This window comes from Rhinatrema bivittatum, chromosome 11 (genome assembly GCF_901001135.1).
Source record: "Rhinatrema bivittatum chromosome 11, aRhiBiv1.1, whole genome shotgun sequence".
Classification (NCBI taxonomy): Eukaryota; Metazoa; Chordata; class Amphibia; order Gymnophiona; family Rhinatrematidae; genus Rhinatrema; species Rhinatrema bivittatum.
Window position 1 is genome coordinate 11,178,703 of NC_042625.1, and position 17,177 is coordinate 11,195,879.

At 44.4% G+C, this 17,177-nt stretch overlaps 1 long non-coding RNA gene across 1 annotated transcript in view; it reads left to right on the forward strand.

The window, feature by feature from the left end:
• Window positions 1-7,167, forward strand: part of LOC115073446 — a 67,564-nt gene extending 60,397 nt beyond the window's left edge. Inside the window, exon 2 of the long non-coding RNA XR_003852016.1 lies at window positions 6,700-7,167. This is a non-coding gene — a long non-coding RNA (uncharacterized LOC115073446). The remainder of the gene's footprint in view (window positions 1-6,699) is intronic.
• The last annotated feature ends 10,010 nt before the right edge of the window (window positions 7,168-17,177 follow it).

The following is a 17,177-nucleotide window of genomic DNA, read 5'->3' on the forward strand; positions in this document are numbered from 1 at the left end:
ATGTATGATGAGGGGGTGCAAAAGAGAGGGTGTTAATGAGGTGGAAGAGAGAGATGGAGAGGGAAGGACCATGTGAAAGAAAGACAAAGGTAGTGATGGGAGTAAAGAAAGCCAGAGATGCAGTGAAGGCGGGGATGGTGCAGAGACAGGGTGTAGGGAGGTGTGAAAGGGGTGGTTGGAGATGAGAGAGAGCCAGAGATGTGATGAGGTGGGGGGAGGTGAGAGATTCACAGAGGTGTATTGGAGAGAGAGATCCAGAGACTGGGAGGAGGAAGGGTTTAATAGAGAGAAAGAGGGGTGATGGGACATTGGTGTATGAGAGCCATAAAGGGGGATGGGAGAGCAAGCATGATAGCGAGCAATAGAAGGTATGGGATAGAGGAGGGAGTATGCAAGGGGATGTTTGAGGGTGAGAGCAAATCAGAGAGAGGGCGATAAGAAGACTTATAAGAGGGGATAATTGAGAGTAAGGTAATTGGAGCAGGGATAAAGGGGCAAGGGAGAAAAACAGATGGGGAGGGGAGAATGTGAGAGGAGGTGAGTAAAATGAGGGTGAGAATGTTAGTGTGGGAATGATGGGGAGTGGTGCGAGAGGGGACAGCTTTTGGAGAAGAGCCAGATAGCAGGAGATTGATGAAAGGGGGTAACTCAGCAAGGTGGAGATGGAAGGTGAGTGGAATGGAAAAGAAGTCTAGTGATTAGAGAGGTGGGCTATGTATCAGAGAAACCAAGGTTCATATCCTTCTGCACTCCATGTTACCATCTGTTGCCCTAGGTACAAACTAGGCCTGGATTTATCAAAATGCGGTAAGTACCGCATGTGATTGCAAAAGGGGTGTGGTTTATGCAAAAATTCAGTTTATCACAATTTGTGCTAATTACCTATGCAAAGAGCTAAGTTAGTGCACATTGTGATAATATTATCTGAATTTGTGATAGGTGTCAGACCTGTTGTATTTCCTGCATATGACCACTGGGTGGACCATTTTAAAGAGAGAGAGAGAGAGAGAGAGAGAGAGAGAGAGAGTGGCCATAATGTCATCCCCATAGGTAGGTATTTGAATCCCTATGGTAGGCCCACCTAGTAACTCGAGGTGGGTTTTAGGTATGAGTGTAGGGGGTTAGGAGCCACTTTGACATTCTATGTGACACATACGAACAGAACAGTGGTCTCTTGTGAAGATTTGATGATCTTTGGAGTGAGGAAACTCACTCCAGGATGAGATTTGTGCAATGTTCTCTTCACCTAGCTTGATGTTACCCAGGTAGAGAGTCCATCAAGCTAGGTTGAGAGAATACTGCATCTCATCTTGGAGTGAGTTTCCTCACTCCGAAGGTCATCAAATCTTCACAAGACACCACTGTTCTGTTCGTAGGTGTCACATAGAATGTCAAAGTGGCCCCTAACCCCTTACACTCTTACCTAAACCCCACCTCGAGTTACTAGGTGGGCCTACCATAGGGATTCAAATACCTACCTATGGGGATAACATTATGGCCACTCACTCTCTCTCTCCCCCCTTCAATAGGCCTTGCAGGACAGGCTAGCCCACACTCCTCCTATTTTCTGAATTTGCATCGCACCATATGATATGGTGCTATCGCATTTTGATAAATGACCCCCTTAGATTGTGAGCCCCCTCTGGAGATAGTGAAATACCTAAAGTGGAAACACTGAGAGGAGAGGATCACCTTGCTGGTGGCTGAAAGGAATCAGTAAGTTTTTGCTTGGGACACTGACTTTTTTAAAAGTATTGGGGCAAAGTTAACTATTTGGGAATATTATTTAGTGTGTTTGTGTGTTTGTGCCTTTAATAGTCAGAAAGGCAGTGAATAAACAAGTTAGACTGTTTGCATTTTTAAATAGTCAGTCAATAAGGTAGCAGTAGGTAGGCAGTGAATAAACAAGTTAGACTGTTTGTATTTTTAGTCAGTCAATAAGGTAGCAGTAGGTAGTGTGTTTATTTTTAAAAGTCTGGAGAACTGAGTGTTCTCCAGACTTTTAAAGAGCTGACTGTTTGTTTTTAATACTAACTGAGTGCATTGTATTGAAAAAAAAAAACAACCCACAAAAAAAAAAACAACCCACAAAAAAGTAGCCAGAAGCTAGAAATAAGCTAGGAGCAGTATATACCAAAGTAAAAAAGTTGAATAGTTCAGCTCAGTTACTCACCTTGGAAAGGTGTTGAGGTAGTGTGATTGGGTTTGAATAGGGACCAACATTTGTTAATCAAGGGAGCAGTGAGTCACTCAGGCTGACTAACTGAAGTTAGACTGTTTGTATTTCCCAACCCTCCCACCCCTCGCCCACCCACCCCTAGCTCATCCCTTAATTTATAGGCAGGTGCCACTTTCACAAAAAAAAACAAAAAAACATCAACAAAAACTTTATTGAGAATTCGATCAGACCCCGGTAGGCCACTACCAGACACATAGTGAATTCACTAATACATTTAAAGGAAGTTAGACACATTCCTACTCCCATAGCAACCTAAAACTTAACTAGGAACTGATCAAAATTGAGATGAAGGCAGCAGTCCAGCAGCAAGAGGGGGGCTTCCCAGTCTTTTGCATCGAGTGTCACATGTATGATTTTTTACCCACCGGTGAGAAGTTGTACATGTGCATGCGATGCAAAGAGCTCCTGGCTCTCAGAGAACGAGTCCGATCTCTGGAGGCTAGAGTGGCAGACCTGGAGGAGCTGAGGCAGACAGAGAGGTATATAGATGAGACCTTCCGGGACATAGTAGTCAAGTCCCAACTTCAGACTGGCAGCCCTGGTGCTGCCTTGGAGGAAGAAGGTCTCATAATGGGAGAGCACCAACCAGGTGTAGCAGGAAAGGATCCTGTAGCAAGGACCTGCTCTCTAGGTGATGCATTGTCCTTTCGCACTGAGGATATCTCCCCAAGGCCTACTGCCCAGGAGGGAAGGGTTAGGTCGGCCGTCATAGTTGGTGATTCGATTATTAGGAATGTAGATAGCTGGGTGGCTGGTGGGCATGAGGATCGCCTGGTAACATGCCTACCTGGTGCGAAGGTGGCGGACCTCACGCGTCACCTAGATAGGATTTTAGACAGTGCTGGGGAGGAGCCGGCTGTCGTGGTACACGTGGGCATCAACGACATAGGAAAATGTGGGAGGGAGGTTCTGGAAGCCAAATTTAGGCTCTTAGGTAGAAAGATTAAATCCAGAACCTCCAGGGTAGCATTCTCTGAAATGCTCCCTGTTCCATGCGCAGGTCACCAGAGGCAGGCAGAGCTCCAGAGTCTCAATGCGTGGATGAGACAATGGTGCAAGGAAGAGGGATTCAGTTTTGTTAGGAACTGGGGAACCTTTTGGGGAAGGGGGAGTCTCTTCCGAAGGGATGGGCTCCACCTTAACCAGGGTGGAACCAGACTGCTGGCGCTAACTGTTAAAAAGGAGATAGAGCAGCTTTTAAACTAGAACAAAGGGGAAAGCCGACAGTCGCTCAGCAGTGCATAGTTCGGAGAGAGGTATCTTTAAAGGATACTAATGATGCATTAGAATTAGGGCATCCCGACAGTGAGGTTCCAATAATTAGAAAAGTAGTCCAAGTGCCTGTAACTAAAAACTCATCTGAGCTAAAAAATTCTAACTTATCCCTATCAATTAAAAAGCAGAATAAAAATACAAACAAAAAACAAACTTTGAAATGTTTGTATGCTAATGCCAGAAGTCTAAGAAGTAAGATGGGAGAATTAGAATGTATAGCAGTAAATGATGACATAGACTTAATTGGCATCTCAGAGACATGGTGGAAAGAGGATAGCCAATGGGACAGTGCTATACCGGGGTACAAATTATATCGCAATAACAGAGAGGAGCACTCGGGAGGAGGTGTGGCGCTTTATGTCCGGGATGGCATAGAGTCCAACAGGATAAACATCCTGCATGAGACTAAATACAAAATTGAATCTTTATGGGTAGAAATCCCTTGTGTGTCGGGGAAGACTACAATGATAGGGGTATACTACCGTCCACCTGGTCAAGATGGTGAGATGGACAGTGAAATGCTAAGAGAAATTAGGGAAGCTAACCAAATTGGTAGTGCAGTAATAATGGGAGACTTCAATTACCACAGTACACTGGTGCAGGATAAATATTTAATCACCATCAATTTCTATGGTGTACTTGAATTGGATTTTCAAAGCATCAAGAATATATATAATTCAAACAGGCAACTCCATGAATTCCAAATAATGCTTTAACTTGGTCCCCCGACACGGTCCCGTGTTTCGCTAGGCTGCGTCGGGGGGGAACCAGGGGTACATTCAAATCTAAAGTATAAAAGCAAAATAAAAATCAACTCAGGTAAATGGTGAGAAAGGCTACATAGTAACATCCATTAAACAAATGTACATACCTCTGAAATGATACCCGGAGCGCGCAGGCTCTCGCAGGTGTCAGCCATTTAAACACAGGAAAAGGCGCGAACGTGACAGCTCTCGCGAGAGCTGTCAAAAGCCAGCAAATCTCGATGGATCCATCCCTAATAAAACAGGTGCCACTCAATTTCTCTGTTAAGGCCCTGGGGGGCAACTGTGTTAAGCGTAAAGATCCACCTCTGCTCCCTCCGACCCAGAACCTCGGGGAACTCCCCGCCCCGAAGGGGGGGACGTACCACCTCGATAACTGAAAAGGAGAGATCAGAGACGGTGTGACCGCATTCAATCCAATGCGAAACCAAAGGCTCGTCTACTCTATGATGGCGAATATTTGAACAATGTTCAATCATTCGGGTCTTCAGCATTCGCGTAGTTTTGCCTACATAGAGTAGAGAGCAAGGACATTTTACAATGTACACTACACCCTTTGTAAGGCAGTCTGATGTGGAGCGGAGTTTAAAAACTCGCCCCGTACTGGGTTGTGTAAACTCAGAAGTTGATGTCGTGTGACTGCACATAGTGCAGTGGCCGCATGGACCGTGTATTCCAAGGTTGTCAGAAAAGTCATCTGAGGGGGATGTATGAACCAAACAGTCCCGCAAATTTTTGCCATGTCTAAAAGTAAAACGTAACGAACTATCTAACAATTCCGTCAAAGCCAAAGCTGCCCAGTGTCTCCTGATCATCATGGATATGGCTCTCCCCTTAATGGAAAATGGTAAGATGCAGTTATTACTGTCGTCTTCCAAGAGAGTGGACTGTAAAAACAGCCACTCCCGGTAGACGAGCCTTTGGTTTGAGTTTACACAACCCAGTACGGGTAACAAAGGTAGAAAAAACCATTGTTTTCAGTTTAATGATGGAAATATGTTACTCAGCAGATATATGGCTCCTAGAGAAAACTGGATTCTCTGCAGGCTCAATGGGAGAATTATCCAAAAAAATGTAAAAATGTGAGCTATTGAGACCAATAGGTCCATTCTTCAGATATGAATAATGTCTCTGATGTGACATCTGAAGAATGGACCTCTATAATTTCAAAAGCGCATGAACAATATTTTAGCTAATATGTTTGCTGATCCAATAAAAGGTTTCAGAATATTCCTAGTTTCCAATGATTCAAGTGTAATCTTCAGTGTTAAGTTATGTGTGCTGTGTAAATGTATTTTTTGTTATCTGGAGAGATGGTGCAGGGCTAAATAATTTTGAGAAAACAAAGAATGCCTCACCAACCAGAACATAACTGGTGAGAGCCCCTTGATGAGATCATGATATTTAAAGGTGATGATTCTGAGGAACTGAAATACATTTCAGTGAACCTGGAAGATGTAATAGGGAAAATTTGACAAACTAAACAGTAAAAAATCACCTGGACCAGATGTTATATATCCCAGAGTGCTAAAAAAAACTGAAAACTGAAAATTGCACACCTACTATTGGTAATTTGCAAACTATCATTAAAATCAGCTACAGTACCTGAAGATTAGAGGGTGGCCAACATAACACCAGGTTTTAAAAAGGGTTCTAGGGGTCATCCAGGAAATTGAACTGGTGAGGTTGATGTCAGTTCCGGACAAATGGTTAAAAAGTGAAATACACAGGGAAGGGCAACCTAAATTATAGGTACACAATGCAAGGTTCCACACTGGGAATCATCACCAATAATAGGAAAACTACCTCTGTATCATCATGGATAATATGTTGAAATCTTTTGCACAGTGTGCGGCAGCAGCCAAGAAAGCAAATAGAATGCTAGGGATTATTAGGAAAGGATTGGAGAATAAAACAGAGAATATCATAATGCCTCTGTAACGCTCCATGGTGCGACCTCATCTTGAGTACTGTGTGCACTTCTGGTCACCACATCCCAAAAAAGATATAGCAGCATTAGAAAAGGTACAGAGAAGGGTGACCAAAATGATAAAAGCCTTTCTTCCCCTGTGAAGAAAGGCTAAAGAGGTTAGGACTCTTCAGCTTGAGGAGGACATGGCTGAGGGGAGATATGCTAGAGATCTAAAAATAATGAGTGGAATGGAACAGGTAAATGCGAATCAGTTGTTTATTCTTTCAAAAAGTAAAGGAGACTAAGGGACATGCTTGTATTAATTGAGATGTATTTTATTATGTATATATTTCCTGACTTGATTGTAACTCACTTATAGTGTTGGGTGCTAACCAATAAACAGATACATATTTCAGTCATAGAATCTATAAAGCAACGGGATCCTTTCATTTTGGCAAATAGCATCCATCGTCATATTTGTAACGACTTTATTTTTTCTCTGATTCCAGGTCACAGAAGTAGTCTTAATTTTTGCCGCTGGAGTTCCTCATGTCCAGGTCGGGGCATCGTGTCCATCTGCAGGGCAGTGGAAGCCCACCTCCATCCCACTGCCTACCGTGCTGGTCAGCCTGCAAGTGCCAGGAACAGAACCCGCATTACAAGCAATATCCTTCGCCAGGGTCTAAGGTGAAGGGGTCCCATGCTCCGCACCATGGAAAAGCAGCCGCCCCCACCCCCGAAGGCGAAACCGTCATCATGCCAAGAAGATGCTGCCAGTCTCCAGGCCTCAGAAGCTGGGGGAAGATTCTGCCAGTTCTAAGCGGGTGCCCACTGATGTCCGGGAAGAAGTTATTTCTGGTGCAAGGGCCACATAACATTTTCTCATGCCATGACAACATGGTGCTGATGCCGGTACTTGTGGGGTTAGGGCCCCAGTGCCATCCACTTATTGAATAAAATGTTCTCTTAAAATGGGGGATGCCCGTTTTCATGCCTTTCTTTATTCAGTCTTTCCCTTTTCCCCCCCCCCCCCCCCCATTTGTCTACTTCATCAGGAAAATACACTTTCTTTAATGGAATTGCTCTTAGCCCTCCACCAATTCCACGACCTCTGCTTCTCTTTTTCCTATATAGATATTGTGCCCACCTTGCTCAGCTGCTACCAGATTTTCCAGAAGCACCAAGTTGTGTGTTAAGCGGTTTGATGTATGGAAGGGGATGATTCATGGTTAGCAGGTAAAAAGGATGGGGCATGCCAGGATGACTTGAACCTGAGAGTGGGACATTGTAAATGAACTGGATTAGTCAAGCAAGCTGAACGGGCAAAGTCATAAAGCACTGGTATAATGGAAGAATAGTAATTTATGTCTGTTTTGTATGAGCTATAATAAGATTCACATGCAGATTTGCCTTTATCTAAAGGGGAGCACTGTTAAAGCTGATTGAATTAACATTCCATGAGCTCTTATAGTTGTCCATTATGTTAGCATAGAGAAAATCCCCGTTACACTTAGCAGTCACCGAGTAGCACAGGCTCTTTGAATGGACATATTGCTCTTAAGCTAGGCTTCAACATCTGTTCCTCAGTTTAATTCTGAATACAAAACTCCCCCACATAATTTACAATTGCAACATAAATAACGTACAAGTAGCACAAATACCTGTATGCGTTCTTTATTTTCTGCTGCACATGTTTATGGTTTCCTCCTGTTTCAGATACAAATCATGGGGGGAAACTGCTCTGCTCTGATAGCTTGCCTTTTCCTTTGGTGGATGGCGCATGTGGCCAACACTAGTTGATTATGAGATGTTCTCACTGTAGCTGTGTATATGAAATGCAGCGTTTCCCAGCCCTGTTCTAGAGCCAGACCTAACCGCTCTGCTTTTCAGATATCCATAATGAATATGCAGAAGATATATTTGCTTTGAAGTCCAAGACTTGGTCAGTTCATATTTCAGTTGAATGAGTGATGTTGGTTTTTTCCATATACAGTAAGAACATAAGAACATAAGAACATGCCATACTGGGTCCATCAAGCCCAGCATCCTGTTTCCAAAAGTGGTCAATCCAGGCCATAAGAACATGGCAAGTACCCAAAAACTAAGTCTATCCCATGCTACTGATGCTAGTAATAGCAGTGGCTATATTCTAAGTCAACTTAATTAATAACAATTAATGGACTTCTCCAAGAACTTATCCAATCCTTTTTTAAACACAGCTACACTAACTTCATCCTCTGGCAACAAATTCCAGAGTTTAATTGTATGTTGAGTGAAAAAGAACTTTCTCCGATTAATTTTAAATGTGCCACATGCTAACTTCATGGAGTGCCCCCTAGTCTTTCTATTATCCGAAAGAGTAAATAACCGATTCACATTTACCCGTTCTAGACCTCTCATGATTTTAAATACCTCTATCATTTTAAGCACCTCAGTAGTCTCTTCTCCAAGCTAAACAGTCCTAACCTCTTTAGTTTTTCCTCATAGGGAAGCTGTTCCTGGACATCCTGGATCAGTTTGTTAGCAAACAAAGGGCAGGCTAAATACCAGGATGTGATGACGTCACTAGGAGGGGACACCCCCGAGGTTCCCGCCATGACGTGGATAAAGATGTGGGTGGCGGGCACGCGCATACCCTAGGAGGCCCTCAGGAAAATCATGGCGAACACCGTTGCTGTTGCCGATCCGGGGACACGGGAGAGAGAGGTCTCTCTTGCGTACCTCCAGGATGTCATCAACGATATATGCAGTATCTTCCTCTGCATCAAGCAGTGTTGGTTCCGGAGCTTTATTGGAAAATTCAGACAGTATGAGAGGTTTCGGGAGGGCCACATAAAAGGAAAGGATACGGATCGGAGGAGAACTCTTGGGAGCCCATGGCCAATATCTTGGATAAAGACATGCTCCGTCGCTTCCATCAGTCTCATGCTTGGAAGCCGAAACCCCCTGGGGGGGCCCTTGGAAGGGGGGTACTGTTGTGCCCGTCGGTCACAGACAGCTACACCCTCTATTGCTCACCTTTTTTCTACCAGACTCAGTTCATTTTGGAAAGATGGCTGCCTTCGATTCTCCTCACCATACCCTCCGGCGTCCCGGTCCGGCATGGGTTATTGCGTTCCCCACCTTTCTCTAGGAGTTACCTAGGGCATGCGCGCGTGCGCAGCCCCGTCCTTTACATGCGTCATGGCGGGAACCTCGGGGGTGTCCCCACTGCATGACATCACTAGCTCTGGTATTTAACCTCTGCTCACGATTCCTTCTATGCGTTAGCAAGGAATCCTCCATGCTGATCTCTCCATATTACCAGATGCTTCCGCTCTGTGTACTCTCACTCCAAGATGACTTAGGTACCCACTCCACGGGGGCCTTGCCTCGCTCCTCCTTACCCTCCGGGGTTACCTCCTACCAACTAGGACGCCTAAGGTACCCACTCCTCGGGGGCCTTGCCGTGCTCCTACCTTCCCTTCAGGGTTGCCCACCCATTACCAGGACACCTATGGTACCTGCTCCTTGGGGGCCTTGTTCATCTGGAACCTCCGCTCCTCGGGGGTTCCCTTCTACTACAACTACCAGCATCAGAGTGAGTACTGTCGCTCCAGTTCTGTCTTTGCATTGTCTCATCTATCTCTCCATAGATCCTCGGCCTACCTGGCACCGCGGACCACTACCGGACCCATCTCCCTCTTGGGACCTGGTGAGACTGTGGAACTGCCTTTTCCACCCTGAAACCTACAGACGGAACATTGCCATCTGGTTCCTCATCTCCTGGCTGGAATCATTACCCGTTCCTCGGGTCACCATCCTCGTTGCAGTACAATAAAGTTAATTCTCTGTGTCCATCTCTGCCTTGAGCTAGCCTATCGCTGCGAGTCCCCACATGGCACTGACCTGTGGGAGGTGCCATCTCTTACAGCGACCAAGGGCCCACGCTTGAATGTCCAAAACTCAACAATTTCAAAGTTTGTTTTTTGTTTGTATTTTCATTTGCTTTTTAATTGACAGGGATAAGTTAGAATTTTTTAGCGCAGATGAGTTTTTAGTTACAGGCACTTGGACTACTTTTCTTATTATTGGATCCTCACTGTTGGGATGCCCTAATTCTAATGCATCATTAGTATCCTTTGAAGATACCTCCCTCTGAACCATGCGTTCCTGAGCGACTGTCGGCTTTCCCCTTTGTTCTAGTTTAAAAGCTGCTCTATCTCCTTTTTAAAGGTTAGCACCAGTAGTCTGGTTCCACCCTGGTTAAGGTAGAGCCCATCCCTTTGGAAGAGACTCCCCCTTCCCCAAAAGGTACCCCAGTTCCTTACAAAACTGAATCCCTCTTCCTTGCACCATCGTCTCTGTTATGGTTATGAGGTGTTGGAGTGGATTCTTGAGTACTACGGTGATGGCCACTCCTATGGGGAGAAGCCCCATGAGAAACCACAGTACTAGGCTAGACTCTATACACGCAGACACAGAGAAGTTGTATTTATTGTACAGCTCGATGGTCCTGCCCGGGGAGTGGGCAGCAGTGAAGGTAACCCAGTGAAGTAGTCCAGGGGTCCTCAGCAGATGAGATCAGTCTCACACTCGAGTAGGTGATAGGCAGCGCGGCGTAGCAGGGACAGGTCCCAGATGTAGACACAGAGTGCTGAAGCTGAAGGTGAGACAGACTGAAAGGGTTAGTACTCACTGAAGCAGAAAGCTGTATTGTTGAAGGTCCTGGCAGGCAGAAGTTGTTCAGTGGCAGGCACAAGATTAGGGAGAGTAGGCCTTCGAGGAGCGAGTACCCAGTATCCCAAGATAGGTACCTGAAATAGAGCAGAAGGGTCCCTGAGGAGCGGGTACCCAGGTTAGTGAAGAAATACCCTGAAGGGTAGAAAGAGCTATCTGCAGCAGCTGGGAAGTGGCAGAGCAGCTTAGACCGGAGGCAGTCCAATCCTTGTTAACTCAGTTTGTTAGCAAATGAAGGGCAGGCTAAATACCAGGATGTGATGACGTTACTAGGAGGGGACACCCCCAAGGTTCCCGCCATGACGTTAAAGATGTGGGTGGCGTGCACGCGCGCGTACCCTAGGAGGCCCTCAGGAAAATCATGGTGAACACCGTCGCTGTTGCCGATCTGGGGACACCGGAGAGAGCGGCATGAAGACGCTGCAGCAGCCATCTTCCCAAGGCTGGAGGAGAGAGGTGAGGCACAGAGGTCGAAGCCATCTGAGACCAACGAACGAAACAGTCTCATCCACGCATTGAGACTCCGGAGCTCTTCCTGCTTCTGGGGACCTGCGCGTGGAATGGGAAGCATTTCAGAGAATGCTACCTTGGAGAACCTCCCTCCCACATTTTCCAATGTCGTTGGTGCCCACATGTGCCACGACAGCCGGCTTCTCCCCAGCACTGTCTAAAATTCTATCTAGGTGATGCGTGAGGTCCACCACCTTCGCACCAGGCAATCCTCATGCCCACCAACCATCCGGCTATGACGGCCGACCTAACCCTTCCCTCCTGGGCAGTAGGCCTTGGGACCACATCCTCGGTGCGAAAGGACAATGCACCACCTGGAGAGCAGGTCCTTACTACAGGATCCTTTCCTGCTACACCAGGTTGATGCTCTCCAATCATGAGAACTTCTTCCTCCAAGGCAGCACCAGGGCTGCCAGTCTGAAGTTGGGACTTGGCTACTATGTCCCTGAAGGTCTCATCTATATACCTCTCTGTCTGCCTCAGCTCCTCCAGGTCTGGAAGCAGAGTGACCCACTGCTCTCTTGATTAACAAATGTTGGTACCTAATCAAACCAAATCACACTACCTTAACACCTTTCCAAGGTGAGTAACTAAACTGAACTGAACTTTTCAACGTTTTTACTTAGGTATACACTGCTCCTAGCTTATTTCTAGCTTCTGGCTACTTTTTTTTTTTTAATATACAAACACTCTACCTTCTGCTTATTAGCTGCCTTACAGACTATTAAAAATTAACACACTACTACTTGCTAGCTGCCTTACTGACTGACTATTTAAAAAATACAGTCTAACTTCTGTTTATTCACTGCCTTACTAACTATTAAAAGCACAAACACACAAACACACTAAATAATATTCCCAAATAGTTAACAGCGCCCCAATACTTTTAAAAATGAAAATTTCCCAAGCAAAAACTTACTGATTCAGCCACCAGCAAGGTGATCCTCTCCTCTCAGTGCTCCCTCTGTAATATGCTGTAAAGTTACCCCAATTTTAAGGACACATCAGAAGAAAAATCTTCAAGTGGAATCTTTTCCCCTTGACACTTTGTAGATGAATGTAAGAAAAAGAAGGTTGGGTTCGCAGTGGTGCAATGAGGGTTGATGATGAGGGATGACTTCTGATGCTTAGGACCACCACCAGCAGTATGGCCATGAAATGAAGGCCCGATAGCAGCTGTTGACCTAGGGCTGGGAAGAGGTTGGCATATCCGCTAGGTGAGTTAATGTACAGAAGGCAGAATTGTCTTCCCAACGATTCCCTCACAGTGTCAGAGACAGTCTGACTGCTCCTGCCCTGGACTGCAGAGTGACATATATGACCTACCAGTTGCAGAGCCCGTGCATTTTTTAAAAAACTCCTATTCTGTATAAATGTCATAAAAGCTTCATGTTTCATAAGACTGATGTGTTTCATACTTTGAAGCACTGTGCCTCTCATGTTATTCCTACATTCAGGACCATTGCAGGTGGTGCAAGCAGAGTCATGGGGGGAGGGGGGCACCATGCTGCCCTTTTGAGTCAGCGATGGTGAAAGCAGCTCTCCTCCTGGATGCTGTTTTGTCCAGTGACTCCCTTGCTCACATTGCAGCAGTTTATTAGATCAGCTGATCCTGCAGCATGGGGACCAATATGAGTGACAACTCATAATCCTGGGGCAGCTGGAATACATTTCTTTGCTCATCTCTAGGTTCGACAGTTTCTGAATGCTACAATGCCAAGCTGCAGTCCTTAAAGCACCCATTTTTGCTTTCTCTCATCTCCCTACTCCTTAGGGTACACTGAGCAAAGACTGAATTGGGGTGAGGATGTCTGTAGTTAGTTTGTCAGCTGGCTGCATTTTCCACAGTAGACGGATCCAGTTCTAGTTTTACTCCTTTTTATATATAAATATGTAGTTCTGATTCCTCTAAGAAAGACAGAACTATATGTCCATGCATACAATGAAGTAAAACCAAGAATGCCTCAGCCTATCAAGAAAAAATAGAGCCAGCTGTCAACACTACCTGTAGAGGCTTAACCTCCTCTTGCTATGACCCTGCTAAAGATCAGTTCTCCGATGGGCTGGCATTCTTAACTCCCTTATCTGCTTCCTAGGTTGTAAGCTGAAGTAAGAGTTATGAAGGGGTGAGAATGCTGTACAAAAAACTAAATGTCACATGGTCTTTACCTTCTGACCTGAACTGGTCAGGCAGCAGAACATCAGACATGCATGTCGGTGAGGAACTGGAGAACACAAAACATTAGCTCCTGTCCATTAGAAAGCACAGGCAAGCCGACCTTCTTGCTTGCTATTTCCTAGGGACATTTGCTGCAGGAGCCAAAAGGTTGGTAAAGCGTTACTCCTGTACCAGTACCACAATGTCGTGTATGCCCCCTCTTCTTGTGGTCCATTTTCCCACGAAATCCGAGATCACACTTGAAGAAAGGAGAAAAAAAAAATCTCTCCCCAGGACTCCCAGCTCTAGGCTACTTGCTCTGGGTGGACTGTGGAAGGCGGGAGATGATGTCAAAGGGGATACACACACAGCTGAGCATTACCGAGTGGCAGAAATAAGTTGACAACCAATGTTATTTGAAAATGATTCCCGTTTTCTTGCATGAGTTTACGTTACCACATAGTTATCCACACTTTAAACTACATATAGCCAAAGAAAATGAAGGTAATGAAATACAAAACTGCACATTTCCTATTTTTCTCCATATCCTTTTCTTGGGTGGTACCAGGGAGATCCCCAAAGAGCTCAGTTGTGTTTGTAATTCTGTGACTAACCCTGCAGTGCAGAAGAAAGGTGGTGAAAGAGGAGAATAACATTATAGTCAACAACGCTGATGGTTTAATCTTGTTCGCAGTCCCCGATTGTGGTTAGAATTGTGCACCCCTGCCCATTATTGAAGATTTTGACATGTCTTTGATATTTCCTGGGGTTTTTGACTGTTGTGCATTCTGTTCCAAGAAGACACAAAGCAATACAAATACTTAGCTGGAAATCTCTGTACTTCAAAGCAAGGAAATAGGAAATAACATGTTGCACAGGAAGCAAAAAGCCAAGGTTACAAAGAATTGCAGAAGTTTTGGAAACAAGAAGCCAATGATCTTACTAGTCTTACTGCTCATCAACTACATACATCCCCAATACACTACAACTGTGACTTTGGATCATCATGATCTGCTATACTCCATGCATACATGAAAAGCCAGATTGTGGGAGTGGCTTATTATTGCAATCATTGCTAATGATAGTTTTAGGATAATTTTTGTTACAGTATTCAATACAGAAAAAGAAAACCCCATCCTCCTACCTCGCCGATCTGACCCAGTGGCACATGCTATTTGCCGTTGTGTGGAAGACCTGTGTCTGACTCACAGGCCAGCATTTTTTCAGGTCAGCTGGGGCTGCTGCAGAGGTGAAACCTATTGACCGGATTTAGAGTCCGCACTGGCTGATGGGTCCCAAATGGTTTCCAGCTGAGGGATGTCACTGCAATTGCTGGGATCACCTAGGAGGGGTATATTAGGGGAAAACCCCATCCCTAGCTAGTTGTAAATGAAGGCTTATGGGGCCATAGCACCCAGGGAAATTTTGATAAAATGAGAAAAATTGTTAGAAAAAAACTAAAAGGAGCAGCTACAAAGGTAAAAAGTGTGCAAGAGGCATGGTCATTGTTAAAAAATACCATCCTAGAAGCACAGTCCAGATGTATTCCACACATTATGAAAGGTGGAAAGAAAGCAAAATGATTACTGGCATGGTTAAAAGGGGAGTTGAAAGAAGCTATTTTAGCCAAATGATCTTCATTCAAAAATTGGAAGAAGAATCCAACAGAAAAAAATAGGATAATGCATAAGCGTTGGCAAGTTAAATGCAAGACATTGATAAGACAGGCTAAGAGAGAATTTGAAAAGAAGTTGGCTGTTGAGGCAAAAAGTCACAGTAAAAACTTTTAAAATTATATCCGAAGCAGAAAGCCTGTGAGGGAGTCAGTTGGACCGTTAGATGATCGAGGGGTTAAAGGGGCACTTAGAGAAGATAAGGCCATCGCAGAAAGATTAAATGATTTCTTTGCCTTTGTGTTTACTGAAGAGGATGTTGGGGAGGTACCCGACCATACTGGAGAAGGTTTTCATGGGTAATGATTCAGATGGACTGAACAAATCACGGTGAACCTAGAAGATGTGGTAGGCCTGTTTGACAAGCTGAATCACTTGGACCAGATGGTATACACCCCAGAGTTCTGAAGGAACTAAAAAATGAAATTTCAGACCTATTAGTAAAAATTTGTAACCTATCATTAAAATCATCCATTGTACCTGAAGACTGGAGGATAGCTAATGCAACCCCAATATTTAAAAAGGGCTCCAGGGGAGATCCGGGAAACTACAGAACGGTTAGCCTGACTTCGGTGTTCTAAACATCAAAATCACAGAACATATAGAAAGACATGGTTTAATGGAACAAAGTCAGCATGGCTTTACCCAAGGCAAGTCTTGCCTCACAAATCTGCTTCACTTTTTTGAAGGATTAATAAACATGTGGATAAAGGTGAACCGGTAGATGTAGTATACTTGGATTTTCAGAAGGCATTTGACAAAGTTCCTCATGAGAGCCTTCTAGGAAAAGTAAAAAGTCATGGGATAGGTGGCGATGTCCTTTCGTGGATTGCAAACTGGCTAAAGACAGGAAACAGAGAGTAGGATTAAATGGACAATTTTCTCAGTGGAAGGGAGTGGACAGTGGAGTGCTTCAGGGATCTGTACTGGGACCCTTACTTTTCAATTTATTTATAAATGATCTGGAAAGATATACGACGAGTGAGATAATCAAATTTGCAGATGACACAAAATTGTTCAGAGTAGTTAAATCACAAGCAGATTGTGATAAATTGCAGGAAGACCTTGTGAGACTGGAAAATTGGGCATCCAAATGGCAGATGAAATTTAATGTGGATAAGTGTAAGGTGATGCATATAGGGAAAAATAACCCATGCTATAGTTACACAATGTTAGGTTCCATATTAGGTGCTACCACCCAAGAAAGAGACCTAGGTATCATAGTGGATAACACATTGAAATCGTCAGTTCGATGTGCTGCAGCAGTCAAAAAAGCAAACAGAATGTTGGGAATTATTAGAAAGGGAATGGTGAATAAAACGGAAAATGTCATAATGCCTCTGTATCGCTCCATGGTGAGACCGCACCTTGAATTCTGTGTACAGTTCTGGTCGCTGCATCTCAAAAAAAGATATAATGGCAATGGAGAAGGTACAGAGAAGGGCTACCAAAATGATAAAGGGAATGGAAAGACTAAAGAGTTTAGGACTTTTCAGCTTGGAGAAGAGACGGCTGAGGGGGGATATGATAGAGGTGTTTAAAATCATGAGAGGTCTAGAACGGGTAGATGTGAATTGGTTATTTACTCTTTTGGATAATAGAAAGACTAGGGAGCACTCCATGAAGTTAGCATGTGGCACAGTTAAAACTAATCAGAGAAAGTTCTTTTTTACTCAATGCACACTTAAACTTTGGAATTTGTTGCCAGAGGATGTGGTTAGTGCAGTTTGTATAGCTGTGTTTAAAAAAGGATTGGATAAGTTCTTGGAGGAGAAGGCCATTATCTGCTATTAATTAAGTTGACTTAGAAAATAAGCACTGCTATTACTAGCAACGGTAACATGGAATAGACTTAGTTTTTGTTTACTTGCCAGGTTCTTATGGCCTGGATTGGCCACTGTTGGAAACAGGATGCTGGGCTTGATGG